General features: G+C 44.8%; 1 protein-coding gene and 1 long non-coding RNA gene across 5 annotated transcripts in view; one reads left to right on the top strand and one right to left on the bottom strand.

The window, feature by feature from the left end:
- The window catches only part of Foxn3 (forkhead box N3), a 369,915-nt gene extending 357,282 nt beyond the window's left edge, over window positions 1-12,633 (bottom strand). For all 4 annotated transcript variants that reach the window (XM_040742642.1, XM_013112178.3, XM_021226213.2 and 1 more), the window contains exon 1: window positions 12,479-12,633. The gene's annotated coding sequence lies outside the window, so the exon portion shown is untranslated. The remainder of the gene's footprint in view (window positions 1-12,478) is intronic.
- Window positions 12,634-12,698: 65 nt separating this feature from the next.
- Window positions 12,699-17,616, top strand: LOC121139276. The gene is made up of 2 exons (XR_005876189.1): window positions 12,699-12,966; window positions 15,964-17,616. It is a non-coding gene; the product is annotated as an uncharacterized LOC121139276 (long non-coding RNA).
- Window positions 17,617-18,332: the final 716 nt, after the last annotated feature.

The following is an 18,332-nucleotide window of genomic DNA, read 5'->3' as shown; positions in this document are numbered from 1 at the left end:
CAGGGGCCAGCTGGATGGCCGAGTGAGTAGAAGCACTCACTACTCAAATCTGATGACTTGAGTTTGGTCACCAGATCTCACAGAGGAGAACAGAACCAACTCTTGAAATCTGTCTTCTGACCTCTACATGTAAGCCTAGCATTTAAGACTCAATCCCCAGCCCCCAAAACACACACACACACACACACACACACACACACACACACACTAACAAATACCTGCTGGCCATAGTGATTTAAGCCTGTAATCCCAGCCTTAGGTAAACTGAAGCAGGAGGACTGCCATGAGTTCCAAATGAGTTCCAATAATATTCTGTTTCAGGCATCCTGGCTTAAAAAAAAAAAAAACTATCTCAAAAAAATAGGTAGGTAAGAAGGAAGGGATGGAGGAAGGAAGGAAGGAAGGAAGGAAGGAAGGAAGGAAGGAAAGAAGAAAGGAAGGAAGGACTCCCAAAGCTTAGGAAAAAAATCATTTTAGTAGCTTAATGAACAAAAAAACAGAAGAATAAATTTAGAAGCCATTTAGAACTAAACATATTAAAACTTCCAAAAGCTAATTTAGTTCTGAGAATCTAATTGATTGATTGGGTTTTTATATTTAAAAAAGAAAACTTCAAAAGTTAATGAAGTAAACCGTAACCTTTGGAAGTTATGAAAATAACAAACCAATAAACTCCAACATTAAAAAGAATAAAGACACAGGCAAAACCTAAACATAGACACCATGAAGATGCATGATGCTAAGAGGTTTTTTAAATAACAAATTTCTGGTGATATTAAGAAAAAGCAAGCAAACATACAAGTGATATTTTAGGAATGAATGTAAATTTTGATATCATAAGGTTTAAAACACTACCAGATATTATACCCAACCATTACATCCTAAAATGTCCAAGCTAAGATGGAAATGTGGGCCAAGAACACAAGGAGCTTCATGCAGCAGCAAGAGTGAAATCACATTCTCTGCAGGGAAAATGATGGAACTAAAGGGACCATCGTGTGAAGAGAAGGAAGCCATGGTGAAACAAATTGTTCTATATGCTAACTAAAAGGTCTTAGAATTGCTAAAATGGAATCAAGAAGAAAGAGTACGGCAGAGTGACTTTACGATTAAAGAAACTGATGTCAGGTCACTTTTAGAAAGTGGATAGTCTGAGGAATAAATACAGCCTCTTAATCTTATGAAAATGAGCCCCAACAAGAGAAAAGAGGACCAAATCAAAATAGTGATGCCAAAACTTGGTAAGAAGAGAGCTAGGGCCTGGAGAGATGGCTCAGCAGTTAACAGCACTGGCTGCTCTTCCAAAGGACCAGGTTTGGTTCCCAGCATCCACATGGCAGCTCACAACCAACTATAAGGCCAATTCCAGGGCTTCCAACACCTTCTTCTGGCCTCTGAACGCACTAGGTAGGCACATGCAGGAAAAACACTCATAAACATAAAATAAAAATAATGTTAAAAAGAGAGAATTATAGAACCGAACTACACTTCTGAATATAGATATAAAATCTTAAGAATTATCATCAAATCAATATTATCAATGCACATAGAAGATTTAAAATGGTGATCTCATTCTGGAAAAGGTTAACTTAATATTTTATGATCAACTAATGAAACTCATCATATTAAAGGAAAAAATATATAAGTAGCTCAATGAATGCAGAAAAATAATTTGACATCTAATGAAGATTTAGGAAGTAAATAAAAAATGAGAAAATAAAAATAGCTTTTGCATTGGACTAAGGAGTCTACAAAACACCCCATCAACACTGCAATTGTAAGTATGACAGAGAGTACATTTTGGGTATGGTCACCAACAGGACATTGGGACCTACAGAGACTTCTCCCCCACAGTACACTGTGAGGTCATCTAGCTAGTGTTGCAAGGAAAAGAAACCACAGCTACAAAGATTTGCAAGGAACACAGATGTCATTTGCATGTGTTATGATTGATTGCCGATAAAAAAGCCTCAAAAGAATTTGCAATATATGATAGAATCGTAAACAATTATTTCTGGGTACTGAACCCTGGGCACAGCAAGTAGCTCTTAGACATAAATGTAGCACATGCTCACTAAAATAATGTGTGAAAGTTCATGCCGGCACTCATTCTAAAACCATAAACATACAGATACAGCAATAAAAGAGCACATTACTGCTATGTGCAACAATCAGTCCCATGTGAATTCTCAGAAACAGAATGATACATAGGAAAAACAAACACAAAAGATAGTACACTCCATGGTTTTTAAAGTCAGGCTACATTTTACTTACTCATTTTGTGTGTGTTTGCATGTGTGAGCATGTAGATCTACATGCTGACAACTTGCAGGTGTTGGTTCTCTCATTCTACTAAGTGGGTCCTGGGAATTGAACTCCAGTTGTCAGGTTTAGTGGCAAGTTCCTTTACCTGCTGTGCTAATTTGAATGTAATTGGCCCCCATAGGCTCATAGGGAGTGGCACTATTAGGAGGTATGGCCTTGTTGGAGAAGGTGTGGCCCTGTTGGAAGAAGTGTGCCACTGGGGGTGGGCTTTGTGTTTCAGAAGCCCAAGCCAGGCCCAGTGGCTCTCTCTCTTCCTGCTGCCTGCCACTCTGGATGTAGAACTCTCAGTTTCTCTCCAGAACCATGTCTGCCTGTAAAATCACGTTTCCTGCCATGACAATAATAGACTAACATTCTAAACTGTAAACCAACCCCAACTATAAGAGTTGCCATGGACATGGTATCTCTTCACAGCAATAAAACCCTAACCAAGGCACCTGCTAAGCCATCTCATTGACCGGGTTATTTTTATATAAAATTCACACACATACAAAACTAGCCTACAGTGTTCAAAATTAGGGAAGTGATCATCTTGCAAAGGAGATGGCTTAGGGTACAGGGAACTTCTTAGATGCAGATAATGCTCACTTTGTTGGTCTAGATGTTGTTATGTGGATATGTTTACTTAAAATAAACCAAACAAACATCAAGCTAGAGATCTATGCCCTTCTTTACATGTATAATTCAATTAAAATTTAACAATTCAATTAAGTATATAACATAATGGTCCACAAACCAAAACATAGAAAGAAATGTAGTTGTAGGATACATGTTGCCTAACAACAGATGTAACTGTAAGCATAGTTGTAAGAAAACACACTATGTTTACATGTATTTATGAGGCATGCAGATGCACTATCTAAATACTATATACTATAGTTGGTATGTATACATGTATGTTGCATGAAGAGTGAGCCTGCGTTCCTCACACCACACAGAAAAGTTCAGGGTGGACTCAAGGCTGAGAGTCAAGGTCACTCAGCTTCAGGACCCTGAGCTGCCTCTGCCTCTAAGAGAAATAAAAGCGAGTTCCACATCAATCCTTACACATGCCATCACAGGCAAGGGGGCTAAGAGAGAGTGAGTAGTCACTGGTCTCTGAGGGAGATTAAGAATGGGGGCACTGAGCCGGGAGGTGGTGGTGGTGGTGGTGGTGGTATACGCCTTTAATCCCAACACTCGGAAGGCAGAGGTAGGCGGATCTCTGTAAGTTCAAGACCAGCTGGTCTACAAGAGCTAGTTTCAGGACAGCCTCCAAAGCCACAGAGAAACCCTGTCTCAATCCCCTCCCACCCCCCCCCAAAAAAGAATGGAGGCACTGTTGGAACTATCAGATTTAACTGAACTGTAAAATGGGAGCAATCCAAAGTTCCTCTTGATACTCGGTGTGTGCTTAAAGGACAGTTGCCCATACAAGAGAAAGGAATTATTTTTCTCTGCACATTGGAGGTTTTAAGTGAATTAAAACAACAGTCTACAACATAGAAAATGAAAAGGGTTGTGGCCGGGTCAGGACAGCACAATGACAATAGAACCAGAGAGGCCACGTAAAGTGTTGACAAGTTGAATAAACAAGATCCCAGGCCCTTTCCTAAGCAGTAATGGGTAAGGACTGATTACAGAAGGCATTAAAAGTCTGGCAGAAGACAGGTTTGATAAGGTGGGTGGGTGTCTTAGTTAGGGTTACTATTGCTGTGAAGAAACACCATGACCACAGCAACTCTTAAAATTGAAAGCATTTCATTGCAGGGGGCTCGCTTACAGTTTCAGAGGTTCAGTCCACTGCCATCATGGCAGAGAGCATGGAGGCGCACAGGCAGACATGGAGCTCGGAGGGCTACGTCTTGACTCAAGGCAGCAGGAAGTCAACCAACTTATTGTGTGGTACCCTGAGCAGAGGAAACCTCAAAGCCCACCCCACAGTGACACACTTCCTCCAACAAGGCCATACCCACTCCAAAAAAGCCACACCTCCTATAGTGCCACTCGCTATGAGATTATGGGGGCCAATTACATTCAAACTACCACTGTGGGCATCAGGGAGCCTAGGCAGGTTCTCAGTAGGCAATGGAGACAGTAGTAGTATTAACAAAACAACAACAAAAACTGCTCAATAATTTGAGTTGTGACTATATGCCAAGCTCTGTGACAAGTCCTTTTCAAGGACTCTAGGATTTCACTTCCCCAGCAATCCTTTTAAGATTCCCATGTTACTTAAGGAAGTAGCAGCCAAGACTGGAGTCTAAGGTTAAGAAGCTCCCCCACCACACACAGCTGAGACATGGAAAATAGGTCAGAAAAGGAAGTCTAGCATCAAAACACCAACAGGCAGAGTGTTTTAGAGGTAGAAAGCTGGGTGCATCTGTAATTCGGGTATGGTGAGGCAGAGACAGGAGGATTCCTGGGACTTGCTGGCCATCCAGTCTAGCCAAAAACAAGAGCTCTAGGTTTGGTAAGAGACCATGTCTCAAAAACTAAGGTGGAAAGCACCTGAGGTAGACATCTGATGCCAACATCTGGTCTCCACGAGCATGAGCACATGTGTGTGCACACACTCACACACACAGCTGTGGTATGCAGTAGGTGTCTAATTAGTGTTCTCTGAATTCATGGATGATCCATTTCCCTACGTTTACAAATATGTCTTTAGCACCTTCCTTGACCAATCCCTCAAAGCGATTTCACATATGTGAAACACACGAGCTCACACCTGGGAAGCAGGCATACGCTCTCTCCATCAAGTTCAAATTATTTACAGGATCCCTTCGAGAGAAGCTGAGAGCCAGCAACACGCATGGGTCAAGCTCGTCCCTTGCTGGTTCTAACCATTCAGCCACAAGTACTGAAAGCATAGTAGGCTGCCCAGATAGCAATCAAACAAAGCAATTACAGAGCTGTTGCTGTATTTGCACGCATGAGCTCGTTGGGCTGCTCCCACTTCCAAAGCTGAATACTGGCAGGGAATCTCTTTCAGGGTTAGAGATGCCACCAGCAGTTAGACTGGGTAAAATTCCCTGGGAATTCGAAAAGCATATGCTGTGGGCAGAATCGAAAGTGGATGTGCTCGGGCCAGGGGGTGGCAGACGACAATCTAAAGATGAAGATGAAGGAAGCTAAACTCACCAACAAGGGGCCTAAGGGGTCCCTCCCATCACTTACAGTCTTGCATGCGAACACAAAGGTCAACAGGTGGTTTCTTCCCAGAAATACCAAGAACCGTCCCCATCCTCCACTCCCATTTTTCTAGGGAGAAGATTCCATTTCACCTGGAGAAGAGGATGCCACCACTCCCTGACAAGAAACCATCAGAATACTTGTATGTGGTCAGTGGGTGGGAAAGGCTGTGGTTTGGGGTTCAGGAACTGGAGGTGAGAACCAGCAGGCTCACCATAGTCATTGATATTAGTCACTGACATCAACACTAGGTTATTACGAGACTTAAATGCAGGGAGGCAGTGAGTAGCATCTAATGAGACAAGCCCCTCCTCAAGACTATGTGATTTTCTGTCACCCAATATGGCTAGTCTTGCCAAGTTATTGTTTCTCAAGAGACCATTCTACATGCTAATACTCCCAAGAAGCAATGCAATGGTCTTGATTCAGGGATATTTATTAACTCGTCAGTAGCAAGTAGCTGATTACATTTTTAAAGCCTACATAACTACTAAGTTTGCTGAATCACAACATTTCAAAGCATAGAGATCTTTCTGGGTTTCCAAAATCGACCTTGTATGACACCCTAAAACCACCTTCCCAAGTAGAACTTGCCCACTCAGCCGGGCGGTGGGGCGCACACCTTTAATCCCAGCACTCGGGAGGCAGAGGCAGGTGGATCTCTGTGAGTTTGAGGCTGGGCTGGACCGACAGCCTCCAAAACAACACAGAGAAACCTTGTCTCGTAAAAACCAAAAAAAAAAAAAAAAAAAAAAGAACTTGCCCACTCCAGATCTTTGCATTTGTACCAGGCACACTCTGGGCCATACTTGGGAAAGCCCTTCAGGGACAACCACAGCAGCGCCCTGGTAACTGGTGGGCATCCTTCCATTAAAAAGGCAAGCCCTTGAGCTAAGTATGTGGTTCATTTGATAGAGTGCTTACCTAGCATGTACAAAACACTGGGTTTGATCCCCTCACCACACAAAGCAAGCACGAGGGTGCACGCCAGTAACCAGGCAGGTAGATCAGGAGTTCAAGGCCATCCTTGACTACCTAGCCTTATTCCAGGACATCCTAGGACATATGAGACCCTGTCACAAAATCAAAACAACAAAACAAACTACCGAAAACCAACAAAAGTCCCCAGAATAACGAGACTTTAGCTCTCAGCTAACTCCAAAGCAGAAAGGCTCTGTCACGGTGAATGGCCTTGGAGGGTTTGGCTGGTTTTCCAGGGCTCTACACGTGCCTTCCTTGAAACGCAGGTGGGAGGAGGCAGGAGGCCTTAAACAGCCTACCCATGAAAAGCTTTATTCAGCGCAATTCAATAACTGAAAGTTACCCACAATCATTTCCATCCACTACTGCAGCCGACAATTTTGTGCTCTCTACTGGTTTCATCTTTTAGAGGAAATGCTTTCTTTAAAAAATGGTTGGAAGCTCTGTGGCTTCCTCAAACACTGATTATTTTAATCATGATCTCCAGCCCCACGCAGACAGTAGGAACACCGCAAGCACAATGTAAGAAATGGGAGAATGTATAGCAGGAGCGACGTGTCCTTTCTTCCTCCAGACTCCCCAGCTGTGCAGCCTCCGGGGATCAATGCGGAGGGATCGGCCATGTCCCTCAGAAGCACAGCCCCACTACCGACAGCTCGCCCAGCTCTCTGCTGATTTCTCTTCACCCCCTTGTGAAAATCAAGGGTGTGCTGGCAAGATGGCTCATCAGGTACAAATGCTTGCATAAGATCCTACTTGGTGCTAAATATAAAACAGAAATAAATTCCTAGAACCCACACTCTCCACTCTCAAAAATTGACCTCTGACAGCTGCAACTACACACATCACACACAACAATAATAATGATGATGATAATAAAGAAAAAATTAAAAATCCCAACGTAGAACTGAGGGGGGTTTCCCTGTCCAGCACACCTAAAAGTCCTAAACACCAGTTGCATCTGGAACACAAGGGGGAACTAAGCACACTGTCTATGCTGCTGTTCTAGAACACTCTCACAAGAGAGGAGATAACTGGGTCTATTTGATGATATTAAAATATCATCCTTGTGTTATCATTTTACTCATCACTCCTGAGTCTGCCAAGCTGATGTACACAGCTTGGTAAATCTTTCCCTTCACAAGAGACACTATACAAGCTATCTCTACCCCTGACAGAACAACACTTGACAGAGACTGAATCCAAGGCTTCCAGCAGGTTGATAGTGGACCATCTTGGACGCGTCCACATGACATTACTATAACTTATGAAGGAAGCCTTCATTTGCATACCCTTCCACCTCTCTTGTTATCAGGCCCAGTTTTTATACAGTGACTGGTCAGACCTTTCTCTGGGTTTCCAGTAGTTTCTCAGGGTGTGTTGTAAGACATAACTAATTACTACCTATTCCCCTCTTTTCTCTGACAACAAGGGTACTCTAAAATCGTCAAAGCTGACACAGGACCCTGAAGGCAGTTCCCTCGAGCCTACTTAGGAGACTGTTTGGGGGTATTTTAAAAGCAATGGGTTTGCAACTATGTTGGCAGAGTTCTGGGTTCTAGGTCTAGCCCCAGGTGATGCGTAGTGCGTGCTCACCACCTCCTGGTTCCTCTAAAGTAGTTAGCTCTGTTTTGATTCCATTCAGATATTAGGAGCTTGCATAAGATTCTATTTGGTGCTAAATATAAAACAGAAATTAACTACAAAAATGTGTGTGGCCCATTCAAATAAGTGGTTCTCTTGGTGTGTGGGGGGGTGTCTATGTGCTTACAGCCTATAAAGAGGTTTGCTCTTCCCCCCACTTTCCCAGAATTGGGAATATCCATGAATTGAGGCAATTAAACACATGCATATCCAATGTCAAAAAATTAAATAAATAGTCCTTTCAAACAGTCAATGCTTTCAAAGCTATGGTGTGTTTTTCTCTCAAGTGTCTTTCATAAACCCACCCCTAACTTCGGGCTCTCTGCTACCAGAGAGGTTGGCACACGCCCGACATGGGTACTTCATGAACCAGTTCCCCTCATAAGCAAGGAGGAAAGTTTAGCTCTCTCTCTCTCTCTCTCTCTCTCTCTCTCTCTCTCTCTCTCTCTCTCTCTCTCTCTCTCTCCTTTCTGCACTAGTTCAAAATTAAGACTGGCATTTGGTTGGTATTCTGGAGCCACTGTTAAAAATCTGGCACAGCCATCACAAAATGCCAGCTTCAGTGATTATGTGAGCGACTTTCTGACAACTGAAAATGAATTAGGACTTTATTGAACATCTTGTTAATTTGTATTGGTGAAATAAGCTTTACATGACAGTGTAAGGATTAATTTTTCTAATTGTAAAGTCAAAAAAGAAATTCACAGATGCGCTAACGATTTGAAGCGAATTCTTTGTACAGCCCCAAAGTCACCTTCTTTGAACTGCTCTGAGCAAAATTCTGGGCAGGCTGTGAAGAATGGAGGTAAATTCTAGAAACCAACAGGTCTCATTCATTTCCTTCAGTTTGTAAAAACAAGCAACTGACAGGTTTCCTGCGATGGCTGACTGCAGTATTTGCAGATAAGAAAGTTCTCAACAGGAAATCTTGCTGACAGAGACCGGTCATGTCACTAAACTAAACTTGCTAACCCGGAGCACTAAATACTTGATAATGTGGGGTTGTAAAATACACCAGAAACCAAATGATAGACACTACATGGCCCTAAGCTGTTTGCTACACCATCGACACAGGATATTGAATCGACATTAAAACATGTTTAGGAGCTCTTCTGTCTCTCCCCTCTCTTTGAGGCAATCAGTTGAGGGAAAACAAGGGAGATGCCAGGTTCTCTGAGAAAGGTCAAAGTGCAATTTAAGTTTTAAGAAAAAAAAAACAGTGCAGTGCTAAATATATCATGTACAGAGGGAAGTTACTTCTAAACAAATATAAAGAACTTAAAGCTCAGGGGTCTGGAGTAAAGAGGTCCCTTCCACAGGACCTGAGTTCCATCCCCAGCACCCATGTCAGGGGGCTCACAACAGTCTGTAACCCCAGCTCCATAAGATCCCTTTGGTCTCACTGGGCATGGCCACTCAAGTGCCCATTCCCACACGCAGTTAACACATAATTAATGATAATAAAAATAAATCTTAAAAAACACTCTGTAATTTAAAGATTGACATTGACAAGATGGGTCAAAGTCTAGCAAACGTGTTGATTTTTATATTGTCAAGTTTTACCGAAAAGCCTCAAAGTCAAAATTTAGTGGAAGCACGCTTGGCTACTTTCCGCTTAGCAAATAAATGAAACATGGCATGGGGGAGCGGGTTAAACTCATCTCCTTGGCATTCCTCATCAGAAGATACAGCTGACATAGGTACTGGTGGCTTGGTGGGGGGAGCCCCTAAAATTGCCTCAAAATGAAAGCACCATTCTCCATTCATGGGAGAGGAAATGTTTCTAAATCAACTGGGCAGTCCCATTTGCATTCTGGAAACGGTCCCCATTCCTCTTAGGAGTGCTTCCTCTCCCTGCTCGGCTACCAAGAACACCCCGCCCTTCGCTCTCCAGAGCACCAGGCAGTCTGCCTGTTTCTGCTCAGGCAGCCAGAGAGAAAACCTGTCCAAAATACCATAGACCTTCCTGATCAAACGCCTCAGCTCAGCTTGCAAGCCAGAGAACACTTCATTATACCTTCCCCAGATGACCCTTCCTCCATAGGCAGCATTCTGGTCCCTGAGAAGGCGTGTTCTAATAGTAGACACACAATTCCACAATTAATGGCTCAAATGTATTCTTTTCAGCCTTTTCCTTGCACGACTCAGAGGTTGCAAAATGCTAAGTAAGCATGAATGCACATCCTGGCTTTCAGGCTTCCCCCCTGAACTATTTTCAATAAAAATAGAGTTATGAAATCCAGGAGAGCGCAGTTTGGTTGATGTTGTAAAATGACCTTGGTTTGACAGGCATGGTCTCAGGTTTCAACAGATGTTGTGGGAAGGCTCACAGAAGCCAGTATGCTCTCCAACTGACTGTGATGATATGTAGGGGTCGTTGCTGTTGTTTTTAAGTGTGGTCATGGTAGTGACTGCATGTGTAGTAGGGGTTGGGTGGGGTGACACTTCTCAGTTTCTATGACAACCATGTCTCCATTCCTGGGTTACCAGACACCATCTACTTCCTGTGTCTAAATTTTTAAACCAATCAGAAAAGTGTTTATACAGTTAGCAACTTCTGGAACCCAGCTTCTTCAATGAGGCACTTTAAGGCTCAAATGAAAATGTCCACGGGGGTCACGCTCCATCTTGAGTGATCCTGTTTCATCTTGCTCACTAATTCAGCCTTCTGTGGTAATTGAGCACCCCTTTTCTTGGATGTGAACGTAGTCTGCTCAAAGCAGACGCCAGGATTTCTTGCTCCTCATTGTCTGTTTTCTCTTTCACTGTCTAAAGACAGATTTAGCTCGAGAAACATGCTAATTCGCAAAGCACTTAAATTATCAAAGTAATGACACAGTTAAGCATCCATCTGCTGGTGTTGCTATTTAAATGCTCAGATGAAAAAAATAGGAAAAATTAATACCAAGTTGAGCAACTTTGCATTCTACAACTTACGAGCACAAATCATTGAGATTGTATTGTGAAGTCCCACATCTATCAGTGCAAGCTAGAAGCTGACATCTGCAAAGAAATTTGTCGCCAAAATGGCCTACTTTATCTGGATAGAAACAACAACAACAACAAAAATTAAACATATAGACACGCAGAGCGAGCCAGATGCACCCAGATTAAAAAAGCAACCTCGCGGAAACCCATGCAGAAGACGGCAGATAAGAAATTATGGCAAGGTCTTAAAAAGAAGGTTTCGGGTGACTGTTTTCCCAAGTCTCCATCTAACTGACCAATCAGTGTGAGAGTTAGAGCGGGCTGGAGACATCCGTGCTGTCTTCAGGGCTCTGCACCCTCAGAGCTGCTCCCCCTGGCTAAGGCAGAGCTGGCGATCAATGGGAAAACAGGGAACAAAAGGGAAATACTGATGTCTTCCTCAGCTCGGAAAGCCATTCCCTTTTTCCTCAATGAGCCAGTAGCACCCAGCCTACGACAGCGCCACGGGGGAGCTTCCACCAGCCGGGTCCAGTCCCTTCCGAGCTAGCAGTTTCGTCTTCGCAATCATGTGTCCCGACGCTGGCACAACCTGGTGACGGAAGGCTCCCGGAGCCCAACCAATTGAAACTAATAAATTAAATAAATTAATAACCCCCACGATTAAAAGCTCCCAAGAAAGACCGTGTTCCCCTTCCCCAAATGTCATTCCCAGACTATAAACAAAGCATGAAAAATAGTCTCCCGGGCTAGGGAATCTAGGTCTTTCTCCTCAAAGCAACGTTTTTCTCCAAATCCAGAAACATTCCTGCTTCCTTCAACGGATATTCACACCGGGATATGCAGCTCCGGTATTTGAAAAAGAGGTTTAAACTGCCCATAGATCCGACGCTCTGTTTATAATTGATAACAAAACAGTTACGACAGCGATGCTGTTGTAACTCTGCCCCAGCCAAACTCCACATTTAACACGTTAGTTCCTTGAAAATACAAGTCATGCCTGGGGACCCCTCCAAAGCCGCCTCCCTCAGAAGTCATAAACAGAATCACATCAATTATTCGGTAATTTTTATAAATATCCATTGTCTGTGATTTTTTTAAAAATAAAAATGTAAAACAAGCTATCTACAAATTCCAGGGAGGGAAAAACTTTTCTTTCTTTTCCTTTCTATCTTTTTTTTTTTTAATGAACTTACTTTTGAGACAAAAACTAATGAAAATAAGCAACTCGCCATCCCTGGATCTTTCCCATTCTGGGTGCACGCTATAAATCAATCCGAAACTAGGCGCACAGATGGGGGCGGACACCTTAAGATAAAAAGCCAGGGGTGCCCCCCAAATGCGGGCAGGCTGGGCAGCCAGGCTCAGGGTGACAATGCTAACCCGGGCAGAAGCTCGCGAGGCAGCCAGCGAGCCGCATTTTCGTTACCTTCGATCGCCTGCCCCCCCGCTGCTTCTCGCGGCCGCATTGGGGGGCTGTGGCGGCGCTGGACTCGCGGGGGGCCCCGCCGCCGGGTCGCGCCGTCTCCCAGCCGAGCTGCACCGATCGCGGCCGGAACACCCGGCTCTAGCGCCCGGCGCCCGCCCGGGGTCGGCGGCTCGGCTCCCACCCGAGCCCGGAGTCCTGCTGGGTCCTAGCGCTCGCCGTCCGGGCCGCGGCCCGCTCTGCAGCCTGCACGTACTGTGGGGCAGCCGGGGAGGGGGAGCCCCCGGGAAAGCACGAGCGGGAAAGCCGAGCCGCCGTGGGTGCGGAGAAAGTGGAGCTCAGCGCCGAAGCCTGGGTGTGCAAAGAAAGACGCTCGTTTCTGCCGAACTCCCAGAGGGCAGATGCTAGAATGTGCAGCCCTGGCAGAAAGCACAAGCGTGGCCGGGGAGGTTTGCTCCGTGCACCTGTGGTATAGAGTGCGCTCACAGAAGGTAAGAGAGAGAGAGACATCGCGGGATCCTCGGAGATTTCAGAATACCAGGGGGGGGGAAAGTGGACAGTTCGTGAGCTTGAAACCAGTTTTCCCTAATTTTTTCCCTGTTAGGAGTTCTTTTTTTTCTTTCTTTCTCTAGCTTTATAATTTGTGTTTTAAATAACAAAGCCCCATATGGCTCACCACGTAGTCATCTGATTTTCAAAAGACCTCCAAAATTACATCAAAATATGCACTCATGTATCTCCTAAGAAATCAACAAGAGAGAATTAATGGTGGCATATGGTGCGCCTCGTAGAGAAAACTTAATTACAAATTAAAACAAATGCGAAAATTCACAAATCCCATAAACCAAAAGTAAATTATGATCCTAGATTGATTCACAGATCAGCTCATGTGCCATCAGGGGGCCTGTAAAAATTTTAGGTTTCTTTCTCGACAGGAGTTCACTATACCACTGTTACTGGCCCCACCCCCTCCACCCCCACCCCCACTTCATCAATGGCTCTCTGGCAGCCCCTTGGTTCTGCTTTACTGTGGCCCACCTGGAAGGTAAACTTAAATCTTGCTGGTGCTCCTTGAAGACAATTCCATTGGCTCATAATTCGCGATAATAGAGCTATAGCTGGGGAAACCTCTTTGAAAGGTTTGGCAACTGAGCATATTCCTTCAGTCTTCCATACCGGCCAGTTAGAAGGTCATGCTTCTGCCCAGACAGCTAATAGCAATGGTGCCACCGTTCACACCAAGAAGAAAATTAAAACCGGCGCCTTCTGACTTCTATTCTCAGAGCAGAAAACATCGCTTTGAAAAGTACTGTTGCTCTCCCCTTTCCAATGGTGGCTACCTAAATGTAATGGAAGATTTCAAGGCGTTATTAACTAAACATCACAGGCATCTCTTCTCGTGCCCAGTGTAACATGGTATTCCATCTGTCTTCAAAGTACTGACACCTTTCCCGGATCTCCAATAGGAAACACATAATGCCCAGCTTTCAAAGAAGGCAGGGAAGGCCAGGAAAGGACCGTCCAAAGCCACCCACATGCTGAGCAGTGCAGCTGGAATGCCAGCCTCCGGTCCCCCATACTTCCAGCAGGTTCCATTCCCCGGAGCATACAATCTGCCCCCTGAACTACTTCTCTGCAAGTACTGTGGGGGTGCAGGTAGGTTGCTGGCACCCTCCTTGCTTACCTGTAGCCGAGACCCCAGTCTATAGCATGGCCACACAAAGCTGCTTGAGAAAACCCTCGTCTCTGCTGAGAAATTTTGCGGCCAGGCCCTGTGCTGGTCAGATTTCCCTCCTGGGGCTTCCAGCTCCTGGGCCGCAGTCACCCACACGCCCTGTCTTGCTCTACATCGGGGACAGAACCGATTCCAGTTTACACACAGGGGGCACATTTCTTCAGTTGACCACTTTCTAGTGTCCCCTCGGAAAAGCTCTGTGAACCCCAAGAAGTCAAATACCCTGGATATAAGGTGAGCATTAGTGTCACCCAGGAAGGAGGTCCTTGTGCAGACAGATAGACCTAGTGGCACCTGGAGTCTAATGGGCATTCAGGAGTCATTTCTCAGCTCTCCTGTACCTGTAGGAGGGTCAGCCACAGATCTGATGTAGACTTCTACTTCTCTCTGTCACTTCTCATGAAGTGTCCTCATCGGTTGCTAACCAGGTGAAAGGCTAAGTGGCATCAAGCCTAACAGACAGAAACATCAAAAGCTGGCTACATTTTGCTGAGGAAGGGGCTGGCGATGGCAGGAGTACGTGTAGATTCCTGGCGAGCTGCTTGAAAGGACCCGTGTAAAATTCGATTGACGGGTTTATTTTATCTCTTTGTGGAAATACTAATGACTCTATAGTTATACCGTCTGTGTGGCCTCAAAATAATGTGGACACCGGGCTGGAGAGATGGCTCAGTGGTTAAGAACACTGACGGCTCTTCCTAGAGACCCAGGTTCAAGTCCCAGCACCTCCATGGCAAATGACAACTGTCTGTAACTCCAAGGTCTGACACCCTCACACGGACAGACGTGCAGACACCCTCACACAGACAGACATGCAGACATCCTCACACGGACAGACATGCAGACACCCACACACAGACATGCAGACACCCTCACATGGACAGACATGCAGACACCCTCACACGGACAGACATGCAGGCAAAACACCAACGCACATAAAATAAGAATAAATACATTAAAAAATAGTCTGACCACTTGGATTCATGTCACCTTAGCACTGGCAGGGAGCCGTGTGGTGCAGCAAAGCAGCCCCGTTACTAAGCAAAGCGTAAGGCTGAAGCATACCAGGAGCGGTATCAGTGATAAGAAACTGTCATTCATTCACTCATTCATTCATTCATTCTCAAATTCACTCATTCATCCAATAGTGACTGGACCTCACGTTAAGCCAAGCTGTGGGAATGAAACTATTTGCTTCTCTGTTGCAGTGATAAAGTGCTGGCCTTTAAGAGCAGCTTGCAAAAGAAAGAGTTTTTACAATTCCCAGGTCCTAATCCATCACTGAGAGAAGTCAGACAGGAACCTGGAGGCCGGAACTGAAGCTGAGACCGCAGAGGAACACTACTTACTGGCTTGCTTTCCCTTTTTTTTTGTTTTTGTTTTTGTTTTTTTTTTGCTACATGCTCAGGGATGGTGTTGCCCACAACGGGCATTGTGAGCCCTCTCGTATCAATGGGCTGTTTAAAAAAAATGCCCCACAGTGATGCCTGCAGACCATTCTAATGGAGGCAATTCTTCAACTGAGGGTCCTTCTCCCCAGCTAACTTTGGTTGGTTTGTGTCAAGCAGACAAAAAACAGCTAACACAAATGTCCTTAAAGCAGACGGCTATCGTGGTTACATCACTGCCGCTAAATTATGTCCTTACTGCTCTATATTGAGTGACAACGGTCCCGTCTTGGGGAAAGCTATCTTCTGGGCCATTGTCAAATGCATTCTTCTTTGAGTTGCTGACACTGCCTTTTCCCATCCAGGTGTCACAGAATCCTGGGGATGGCCAAGAAAGGAGACAAAAGGGAAAATGGAGAATGGCAAGAAGGGACAGACGAGAGAATGTCACCTCCTCTCTCTTGCCTGATGGCATCATTTGATGGGCTGCATCTCACTCAGTCTTCTGTTGGGTGACCAGGCCCAGCAAACACTGACACTTGCTAGGAACTGTTTGGCCTGTGGATGTTGCGGGCTTTCGGCTGGGATTAATCCCTGAGAGACTTCATCGTGATACTCAGCAGAGTGGAGAGAGGATAGTCCACTGAAGGGAACATTCAAGCATGGCCGAGCCATGGCGGTCAGAAAAGTGAGGCCGATCTAAGCTAGACACTGTTGCACGAGGAATAGCTGTCAATCCAGAGCCCGGGTCCCTTGAGTGTTGAAGGTGATGGTGGTTTCCACATGACCAACCTCTTACCCAGTGTGATGGGGGATGTCATTCTGTATATATGTTTCTCTTATTGGTTGATGAATAAAACACTGTTTGGATGAGAGAGGCAGGAAAATAGGCGGGGCTAGGAGATGAGGAGAATTCTGGGAAAAAGGTAGGCAGAGAAATACCGGAAAGAGTCGCCATGTAGCTACCAAAGGAATAACAGGTCCAGGCATTCTCTGGTAAGCCAAGACCATGTGGAAATACATAGCTTAATAGAAATGGGTTAATAATTAAGACAGAGCTAGCCAGTAAGAAGCTCTAGAGGTCAGCCAATAGTTTAATAATTAATAGAGCATCTGTGTGCTTATTTGGGACTGAGAAGGGCGGTAGGACCTGGCAGGACAAGAAAAATAATAAGCAATACCAGTGTGTCTTGCTTCTCCAGATTCTACTTTGTTCCCCCCTCTTTCTTTGTCCTGAACACTTTCTAACACATTTGCTCTAAGATATTTATAGTCCACTGTCTCTTCCACTCACAACAGTAGAAGTTCCACAGAGCCAGGAATCTTTGCTGAGAATTGTCAAGAACATAAAGGTGTCTCAGCTGGCTATGGCGGCTAACACCTTTAATCCCAGAGCATGGGAGGTCAAGGCAGCAGAATTGCTGAGGGTTTGAGGCCAGCCTGGGCTACAGAGACTCTGTCTTGAAACCAAACCAAACAAAAAAGTGTCTGCTATGCAGTAAGTGCTCAGTTTTTTAAATGAATGAATGAAGGACTAGGGATGTACCTTAGTAGGTACTTTGCTTGCCCAGCATGCAGGAGACCCCAAGTTAGATCCCCAGTATCACATAAAATGGGTATGGTAGCACACACATTCGATCCTAAAGATCAGAAATTCAATGTGATCTTTGGCTACATAGCCAAAAGCCCTGTGGGGGGGGGGAAAGGAAGGTATTTATTTGCACTAGTTCAAGGTTCTCTAGAGGAACAGAACCTTTAGGTGTAGGCTTGGTTTTCTGTTGGGACCTCCAGTCAGCTCTGTTCTACCTGCCAGCTCCCAAATAATCACATGGAGAATCCTTATTAATTATAAATGCTCTACCAAAAACTTAGGCTCGTTACTAACTAGCTCTCACATCTTAAATTAACCCATATATATTTTTTAATCAATGCCCTACCAAATGGCAGTAACTGTTTTCAGCACAGCATGTTCATCTCCTGCTTCTTCTCAGTCTAGCTGGTGACTCTGCATTACTCCACTCTCTTCTTCTTCCCAGTGTCCTCTGAGTTTGGCTGTCTTGCCTAACTTCTTCCTGCCTAACTATTGGCCAGTAAGCTCTTTTATTAAACCAATAAGAAGATCCCTTGGCAGAGACATATCTTCACAGTGTACAAAAGGATTATTCTGTAACATAGGATGAGAGGAGAGAGAGGAAGGGGGAGGAGGGAGGAAGAAATGTTGGTTGAGATTTATTCTAAGAATTTAACTATGCCAGATGGGTGTGGTGACATATACCTTTAATGCCAGCATTGGCAGGCTGAGGCAGGTAGATCTCTGTGAGTTCAAGGACAGCCTCATCTACTTAGTGAGACTCTGTCTTAAAATCTGGTTTTGCAACTGTGGAGGCTGATCTGTCCAAAGCCTTGCAGCAGCAAGCTGTAGAGTCAGCAGGGCTAATGGCATCGTTCTAGAACAAAAAGGAAGCTGAGCTTTGTAGAGATTATTCTTGGACCCAGTAGAGGATGGCACAAGGTGGGGTGACTCCCTGGAGATCGACATTGTGCTAGTTTAGATGTGTCTATGAAAGAATTTACTATTGGTGGCTTCAGAGGATATTATGGTGACCCATTAGTAACAGGTAATCTTGCACCCACCACAAACAGACAGTAGGAACCAGTCAGGGGTAAGGAGTATAGAGAACAGCCTGAATTACTACAGTGGTGGCTGGTCATAACAGTGTCTCTTGGCCACTTA

This window comes from Mesocricetus auratus, unplaced genomic scaffold, assembly GCF_017639785.1.
Source record: "Mesocricetus auratus isolate SY011 unplaced genomic scaffold, BCM_Maur_2.0 Super-Scaffold_15014, whole genome shotgun sequence".
Classification (NCBI taxonomy): Eukaryota; Metazoa; Chordata; class Mammalia; order Rodentia; family Cricetidae; genus Mesocricetus; species Mesocricetus auratus.
Note: the sequence above shows the minus strand (reverse complement) of the source record. Positions and strands in the feature narration are given on the sequence as shown.